This window comes from Jaculus jaculus, chromosome 1 (assembly GCF_020740685.1).
Source record: "Jaculus jaculus isolate mJacJac1 chromosome 1, mJacJac1.mat.Y.cur, whole genome shotgun sequence".
Lineage (NCBI taxonomy): Eukaryota > Metazoa > Chordata > Mammalia > Rodentia > Dipodidae > Jaculus > Jaculus jaculus.
The window spans coordinates 151,490,024-151,500,003 of NC_059102.1; positions in this window are offsets into that span (position 1 = coordinate 151,490,024).

Consider the following 9,980-nt stretch of genomic DNA (forward strand, 5'->3'; position numbering starts at 1 on the left):
GCAAAAATATATACATTATAACACAAGAAACACTAAAAAGCAAGACGATATAAATCCACCTAAAAGTATTAATGCATCAGAAATGTCCTCCAGTGAGAAAGAGTTAGAGGAAATGCCTGAGAAAGAGTTCAAAAGAATAATTATAAATATGTTCAAAGAGGTCAAAGAACACATGAAAACAATCAAAGAAGAAATCAAAGAGGAAATCAAAGAGGAAATCAAAGGAATCAAAGAAGAGGCAGGACACCAATTTAATGAAATAAAGAAGGCAATACATGACATAAATAGGGAAATAGAAATAATAAAGAAAAACCAGTCAGAATTACTAGCAATGAAGAACACAGTTAATGAAATAAAAAACTCTGTAGAAAATCTCACCAGTAGGATGGATGAGGGAGAGGACAGAATATCTAAGCTAGAAGACCAGGTGGCAGACCTAATGTAGTCCAACAAAGAGAAAGACAAACTCATAGAAAAGTATGAGTGTGAATTTCAAGATATTCGGGACACTATGAAAAGATCCAATATAAGAATTCAGGGCATAGTAGAAGGAGAAGAACTCCACTCCAGAGGCATAGTAGGCATCTTCAACAAAATCATAGAGGAAAATTTCCCCCAAATTGGGAAAGAGGTGCCAATACAGATACAGGAAGCCTTTAGAACCCCAGCCAGACAAAACCCAGAAAGAACCTCTCCTCGCCATATTATAATCAAACTTCCAAACACACACACCAAAGAAAAAATATTGAAAGCAGTTAGAGAGAAAAATCAAGTTACCTACAAAAGCAAGCCCATCAGGATTACAGCAGATTATTCAACACAAACTTTTAAAGCCAGAAGGGCTTGGAGTGATATATTCCAAGTTCTGAAAGATAACAACTGTCAACCAAGGTTACTTTATCCTGCAAAGTTATCCATTCAAATAGATGGAGAAATAAAGACATTCCATGACAAAAGCAGGTTAAAGGAGTATTTGAAGACAAAACCAGCACTACAGAAAATACTTGATAGAATCCTCCATGCTGAACAAAAGGAAAAGCACACATATAAGGAACCTAGAAAAAACAAGCTATACTCAAATACCAGTTAACAGAAGAGAGCACAGGTAGAACCAGTAACACACACACACACACAAAAATGGCAAACATAAAAACACACCTTTCAATAATATCTCTTAATATCAACGGTCTCAATGCCCCAACGAAAAGACATAGATTTGCAGACTGGGTTAAAAAGCAGGATCCTACAATTTGTTGTCTCCAAGAAACTCACCTTTCTACAAAGGATAGACATTATCTTAGGGTGAAAGGTTGGAAGACGGTGTTTCAAGCAAATGGGCCTAGAAAACAAGCAGGGGTTGCTATCCTAATATCAGACAGGGTAGACTTTAGTCCGACGTTAGTCAAAAAAGATAAGGAAGGTCACTTTATATTGATTAAGGGCACACTCCAACAGGAGGACATTACAATCCTAAACATATATGCACCTAACATGGGGGCTCCCAAATTCGTCAAACAAACACTATTAGAACTAAGGTCACAGATAACACCAAACACAGTGGTGGTGGGTGACTTTAACACCCCACTCTCATCAATTGACAGGTCATCCAGGGAAAGAATAAACAGAGAGGCATCTGGACTAAATGAGGTCATAGAAGGAATGGACCTAACAGATATATACAGGACATTTCATCCAAAGGCTGCAGAATATGCATCCTTTTCAGCAGCACATGGAACATTCTCTAAAATAGACCATATATTAGGACACAAAGCAAATCTTAACAAATTCAGGAAAATTGAAATAATTCCTTGCATTCTATCTGACCACAATGGAATTAAACTACAAATCAGTAGCAAGAAAGGCTATAGAGCATACACAAAATCATGGAAACTAAACAATACACTACTAAATGATGAGTGGGTCAATGAAGAAATCAAAAAGGAAATCAAAAAATTTATAGAGTCAAATGATAATGAGAACACAACATACCAAAATCTCTGGGACACAATGAAGGCAGTTCTAAGAGGTAAATTTATAGCCTTAAGTGCCTATATTAAGAAATTAGAAAGGTCGCAAGTAAACGACCTAATGCTTCGCCTTAAAGCCTTGGAAAAAGAAGAACAAGGCAAACCAAAAATCAGTAGACGGGAAGAAATAATAAAGATTAGGGCAGAAATTAATGAAATAGAAACAAAAAGAACAATCCAAAGAATTAATGAAACAAAGAGTTGGTTCTTTGAAAGGATAAACAAGATTGATAAACCCTTAGCAAATCTGACCAAAAGAAAGAGAGAAGAGACACAAATTAATAAAATCAGAGATGAACAAGGTAACATCACAACAGATTCCAGAGAAATTCAAAAAATCATAGGAACATACTATAAAAGCATATACTCCACAAAGTATGAAAATCTGAAAGAAATGGATGATTTCCTTGATCTATATGACCTACCTAAATTAAATCAAAATGAGATTAATCACTTAAATAGACCTATAACAAACATGGAGATCCGAACAGTTATCAATAATCTCCCAACTAAAAAAAGCCCAGGCCCGGATGGATTCACTGCTGAATTTTACCAGACTTTTAAGGAAGAGCTAACACCATTGCTTCTTAAGCTTTTCCAGGAAATAGAAAAAGAAGGAATTCTACCAAACTCCTTCTATGAGGCCAGCATCACCCTGATAGCAAAACCAGGCAAAGATAGAACAAAAAAAGAAAATTACAGACCAATCTCCCTCATGAACATAGATGCAAAAATTCTCAACAAAATATTGGCAAACAGAATACAAGAGTATATCAAAAAGATCATTCACCCTGACCAAGTAGGCTTTATCCCAGAGATGCAGGGATGGTTCAACATACGCAAATCTATAAATGTAATACATTACATAAACGGGTTGAAGGACAAAAATCACATGATCATCTCATTAGATGCAGAGAAAGCATTTGACAAAATCCAACATCCCTTCATGATAAAAGTCCTACAGAGACTGGGAATAGAAGGAACATATCTCAATATAATAAAGGCTATTTATGACAAGCCTACAGCCAACATATTACTAAATGGGGAAAAACTGGAAGCTTTTCCACTAAAATCAGGAACAAGACAAGGGTGTCCACTGTCCCCACTTCTATTTAATATAGTTTTGGAAGTCTTAGCCATAGCAATAAGGCAAGAGACACACATAAAAGGGATACAAATTGGAAAGGAAGAAATCAAGTTCTCATTATTTGCAGATGACATGATTCTATACATAAAGGACCCTAAAGACTCTACTAGCAAGCTGTTAGAGCTGATCAAAACCTACAGCAATGTAGCAGGATACAAAATAAATACACAGAAATCAGTAGCCTTCATATATGCTAACAACAAACACACAGAGGATGAAATCAGAGTATCACTCCCATTCACAATTGCATCAAAAAAAAAAAAAAATACCTTGGAATAAACCTAACCAAGGAAGTAAAGAATCTCTACAATGAGAACTTTAAAACACTCAAGTGAGAAATTGCAGAAGACACTAGAAAGTGGAGAAACATCCCTTGTTCCTGGATTGGAAGAATCAATATCGTGAAAATGGCAATCTTACCTAAAGCAATCTACACATTTAATGCAATCCCTATCAAAATTCCAAAGGCTTTCTTCATGGAAATAGAAAAAACAATCCAAAAATTCATTTGGAATCACAAAAAACCTCAAATATCTAAAATAATACTGAGCAACAAAAAAGAGGCTGGTGGTATCACCATACCTGATTTTAACCTATACTACAGAGCCATAGTAACAAAAACAGCATGGTACTGGCACAAAAACAGACATGTAGATCAGTGGAACAGAATAGAGGACCCAGATGTAAGCCCAAGTAGCTATAGCCACCTGATATTCGATAAAAATGCCAAAAATACTCATTGGAGAAGAGACAGCCTCTTTAGCAAATGGTGTTTTGAAAACCGGATAAATATCTGCAGAAGGATGAAAACAGATTCTTCTCTCTCGCCATGCACAAGAATTAAGTCTAAATGGATTAAAGACCTTAACATCAGACCGGAAACTTTGAAACTGCTAGAGGAAAAAGTAGGGGAAACCCTTCAACATATTGGTCTTGGCAAAGACTTTCTGAATACAACCCCCATTGCTCAGGCAATAAAACCACAGATTAACCACTGGGACCTAATGAAATTACAAAGATTTTGCACCGCAAAGGACACAGTGAAAAAAGCAAAGAGGCAACCTACAGAATGGGAAAAAATCTTCGCCAGCTATATATCTGATAAAGGATTAATATCTAGGATATACAAAGAACTCAAAAAGTTAAATAATAAGGAATCAAACAAGCCAATCAAAAAATGGGCTATGGAGCTAAATAGAGAGTTCTCAAAGGAAGAAATACGAATGGCATATAAGCATCTAAAAAAATGTTCTACGTCACTAGTCATCAGGGAAATGCAGATTAAAACTACATTGAGATTCCATCTCACTCCTGTCAGATTGGCCACCATCATGAAAACAAATGATCATAAATGTTGGCGGGGATGTGGAAAAAAAGCAACCCTTCTGCACTGCTTGTGGGAATGCAATCTGGTCCAGCCATTGTGGAAAACAGTGTGGAGGTTCCTAAAACAGCTAAAGATTGATCTACCATATGACCCAGCTATAGTGCTCCTAGGCATATATCCAAAGGACTCATCTCATTTCCTTAGAAGTACATGCTCAACCATGTTTATTGCTGCTCAATTTATAATAGCTGGGAAATGGAACCAGCCTAGATGTCCCTCAACAGATGAGTGGATAATGAAGATGTGGTACATTTATACAATGGAGTTCTACTCAGCGGTAAAGAAAAATGAAGTTATGAAATTTGCAGAAAAATGGATGGACCTGGAAAGTATTATACTAAGTCAGGTAACCCAGGCCCAGAAAGCCAAGCGCCACATGTTCTCTCTCATATGTGGATCCTAGCTACAGATGACTGGGCTTCTGCGTGAGAATGAAAATACTTAGTAGCAGAGGCCAGTAAGTTGAAAAGGAGACATAAAGGGTGGAGAAAGGAAGGGAGGAGGATACTTATATATGTAATTACAATGATTGTAATGGGGAGGTAATATGATGGAGAATGGAATTTCAAACGGGAAAGTGTGGGGGTGGGGAGGGAGGGAATTACCATGGGATATATTTTATAATCATGGAAAATGTTAATAAAAATTAAAAAATAAAAAAAATAATAAAAAAAATGCATTTGGCACTTTGCCTCTAGCTTTATGTGCACGCTGGGGAACCAAACCCAGGCCAGCAGGCTTTGTACGCAAGTGCTTTCAACCTCTAAGCCATCTGCCCAAGTCCTGTGTCACATCTTTTTGTCTTGCCTGTCTGTGTGCTCAGGCTTGGGCAGCCAAGGTCGCTTTGGAGGCTTGCTCACCCCCACACACACACTCCATTCTCCTCACAGGGCAAGAGGCAAGAACGGGGACGCCAGGGCACTCAGCCCCTTCTCCGAGCCTGCTTCAGAGGGTGGCTCTGGTCTGAGAGGGAGGGACCCCTGAGCAATCTGCTCACCAGACAGAGACCTGTGAATGGCCATCTCTGCCTGGACATCCAATATGGACCCCTGAGTGTGTACATGATACAAATGGGACTCTTGCAGAGCATTAATCATGTAGGAAGGGGACCCATGGATGATAGCAGGGGAAGTCGACTCTCCATAGCTACTTTAACACTCTAGCTGGGGCACTTGCTGGCACCACACCCCCGCCTGGAGCAGAGCAGAGCAGTGCCAGTACACAGGCCAGGCTACGCCCAGCTCAGCTCCTGAGATGAACCCAAGTCCCCATGACTAGGCCTCGGGAAGTGCGATGCCTAGGGCAGGGGCAGCCAGGGTCGCGGGAGAGACAAGGCGCTCCAGCTCGGGCTGCCCCTGGCTATGGTCTGAGGAGCTGCTCAACCCTGGGAAAGGACAGGAGCACCCAGGGCCTGAAGCAGGAGAGCAGCCCCAGGCCCACCAGTGCGTGCCCTGCCTCCTCTGCTGACAGGTGCCTCGGAGTCACCAGGAAGGTTGTGGTTGATGTTCCTCTCAATCCCTCAGGGTCTGTGTCCCCAAACACATGTGACACCCCACCCCCAGAGTCCGGAGAATTGATCTACAGACAGATAGTGACCTGGCCAAGGCAATGTTTCTAGTGAACATTCCAGCTAGCCAGCAGGGCTCCCCAAGGGTCCCCCCATCCCCAGGGATTTTAGAACCCAGCAGTAGCCTCTCCCAGCATCTAATAAGGGGGAAGGGGTGGGAGGAGGCAGGCAAGAAGGGGGTCCCACGATGGACCTCAGGTGTCTACCGCAGCTAGGTGGCGACAGCGTCCGGGCTACCTGACTCCTGCATCCAAGGAAGAGGTTAGGAGGGGCTAAGAGTCTGCAAAGGAGATGATATCCACATGAGTGGCCCTGGCCCAGATGGACCTGTGGGCTAAGCAGGATGGCCCTGGGCCAGCCTTGGCACAGTACACGCTGTCCCTCCTTGCGGGGGACCAGGGAACAACTCAGTCCACTCCCAGGTAGGGATGACTATGTCTGCCAAGCGAGGACAAGCAGGGCAGATTCTAGGGTAGCCGCCCATACTAGGCACACAGTGAACCTCAGAAAGTACCCGATGGCATCCTGCCTGGACCTGAGCCGGGAGCTCTTTCCTTGTCGCTGCGCCCAGCGTGGGATACAGACGGCGCAAGGGGTGGGTGAACAGGCAGGCAAGGCCAGGAGGCCCCATGGGAAAAGGACCCTGCCTTGACATGTGAAGCAAGGCCGGGGGACATCCTTGGGAGCTGGTGGTTTCAGCGGGTACATCTGCCACTCTCCAGAGCAGGACCCAGGGAGGTCAAGTGATGAAATCTTCCTGATCTCTATTGGGTCAAGACCAAGGAGGCTCTGCCCTCTCTGTTCTACCTCTCCCCCACCCCATCCCTTCCTTGAGGAGGAGGCTCCTCAGTAACAGCCCAAGGCCAGCACCTCACCACCTCCTCCACCTGCCAGGCCGCTGCTGCCCAGGACCTCTCTCCTCCACCCAGATGGAGTCTCTGTGGTTGGGTCTCACCCTGCAAGGGATGGTACAGACCCAGGCCCAAGGCCCCAGAAAGTACTGGGAACCCTTCCCCATCCCAGGCCCCAACTTGACTTTCCACAAGATCTGTCTCCAGCCCAGACAGAAGAAAACAGTGAATGGACCCTCAGGCAGGGCAGCCTTTGGTCCCATGGACAGGAGCAAGTGGGAAGCTCAACCCAACTCTAACCCTGAACAGGGCCAGCAGTCACCCCCCCCCCCACAACCATGGAGGCCCTCCAGGTAGAGACAAATTCTTCTGCATATGGGGAAACCGAGGCTCTAGAAGGCTGTGAGACCACTACTCAGGGTCACCCTGTCTCTGCCTGATGCTGGAGCATCATTGGTAAAGGCCTAGATTGGAGACCTGGGGAAGGGTCCTAGAAACCCAAGTTGGGGTGGGACGGGGCTGGCTCTGTGCGTCACTAGTTCTACGATTCCAGGGTAAATGGTTTATCCTTGGCCTGGTGAACCACACCTTCAGGAAGGAGGATGGACCCCAGTTCCACATGTGGCAGACAGCCTCCAGACTCACATCTGTCCCGTTCAGGTGAGGCCTGGTGCCCAGACCTCCTGCTCGGCTCAGGAACAAATTCTTAAACTATAAAGCCCATTATTATGCACAATTAATATATGTTAATTTAAAAACATTAGCCAGGCCTGGTGGCTCACGCCTTTAATCCCAGCACTCGGGAGGCAGAGGTAGAAGGATCGCCATGAGTTCGAGGCCACTCTGAGATGACAGAGTGAATTCCAGGTCAGCCTGAACTAGAGTGAGACCCTACCTCAAAAAACCAAAAAAATAAAAAGACCAAAACCCCCAAACAACAACAACAATAACAGAAACACATTAAACCAGGGCGTGGTGATGCACATCTTTAATCCAGCACTTGGGAGGCTGAGGTAAGAGGATCACCAGGAGTTTGAGCCAGCCTGGGACTACAGCATGAGCTCCAGGTCAGCCTGGGCTAGAGTGAGACCCTACCTCAAAAAAAATAGAAACAGGCTGGAGAGATGGCTTAGCAGTTAAGGCACTTGCCTGGGAAGCCTAAGGATCCATGTTCGACTCCCCAGGACCCACATAAGCCAGATGCACAAGGTGAGGCCAGTGCAAAGGTCAAGCATGTTCACAAGGTGGCGCATGCATCTGGAGTTCGATTGCAGTGGCTGGAGGCCCTGGTGCACCAATTCTCTCTCTCTTATTATAAAGAAATGCAAAAAGATGAAAACAAAAACAAACCCAGCTGGGTGTGGTGGCACATGCCTTTAATCCCAGCACTCGGGAGGACTAGAGGTAGGAGGATCGCCGTGAGTTCGAGGCCACCCTGAGACTTCATAGTGAGTTCCAGGTCAGCCTAGGCTAGAGATCCTACCTCGACAAACAAAACAAAACAAAACAAAACCCTACGAACCTATTGAAGGAAGGGGCATTTCAGGTTCAAACTATAACAAGGTTCCACCCTCCAGAGCTCTTTAAGACCACACTGCACGGGGTCTTTGCCCCACCCACTGGACTTCCCTAAGTTGATGTGCTCAGGCCTTGTCACATTCCCTTTCCTGCCCCCATCCTCTGCCTCTCTGGAAGAAAGTTTTGTAGATCTGCCAGGACAGATAGTGCGTGGTCTCAGAGACAACCTCCCAACCTCTGCCTGTTCCAACAGACACTTCCCCATAGGTTTAGGGCCTGGATGGCCTGAGTAAGTGCATGGGGCTGCTCTGGGCAAAAGATGGCATGGGAGGGGCTGGAGAGATGGCTTAGCGGTTAAGCGCTTGCCTGTGAAGCCTAAGGACCCCTGTTCTAGGCTCGGTTCCCCAGGTCCTACGTTAGCCAGATGCACAAGGGGCGCATGTGTCTGGAGTTCGTTTGCAGAGGCTGGAAGCCCTGGCGCGCCCATTCTCTCTCTCTCCCTCTATCTGTCTTTCTCTCTGTGTCTGTCGCTCTCAAATAAATAAATAAAAAATTTAAAAAAAAAAGATGGCATGGGAGGCTCAGTGGACGGATGGATCCTCAGGCATCTCTGGACTTACCCCAACCCCTCCCTAGGGCCCTGCTGGGCCACTCTAGCAGCCCCAACTTCGCTCAGAGAGCAAGAAACTCTCCAGGCTCTCTCTGCCTACACAACTGTCGAAGCTAAATAAACCTCCAATCCCTGAGCTACAGGGAAGGGCACAACAGCAGTAGGCAGCGCTCTCTTCCTTGGCCTTTGGGTTCTCGGCCAGGTCACAGAAACCAGGAAGAAGCCACAGGCTGCAGTCCTCCGTCGTTGTCTGCAGCCTCTCAGAGCCTACTCTCTTATCCCTTTGCCCCCACTCCTGCTTTCCCGTCCTACGGGGGGGGGGGGTCAAGGGGCCAACACGAGAGCCCAAAGAGCTGGCCATGGGGGAAGCTGTACCCTGCACAGCTGACTCTCAAATCCGCTACAGGGTGGATTGAGTTTCTTTTCCTTGGCAGGGGCTCCTCATGGCCAGCTGGCCTACTGGCCTTTCGTGACCAAATACAGAAGGGTACAAAAGAGGCTTTGTGCTCCCTGCTGGGGTCACAGGGCTTGGAGAAAGAATGGTGAGTAGGGCCTGTGAGGGCAAGGTTGGAAGTAAGCACAGATCCTGCGGGCACATCCATGACCTATCTGCACTGCTGAGGCAGGTGGGCTTTACCAGCAGGAGTGGAGCCAGCAAGGTCTAGGCCAGCTCTGTGCCTGGGGTTAGAGATGGGATGGGCCACGCAGAGATGGGACAGCAGGGCCCAGGCTGAACTCAGTCGGAGACTCTTACATAACCAATCCTGTGGCAAATGAGGTTGCAGCTGGGGATCTCGGCCCCCTCCGCTCCACCTCATCAGCATCACGAGCCTCCATTGGACAGAAGCCAGGCCTGGTTCATAAATAGGGGTC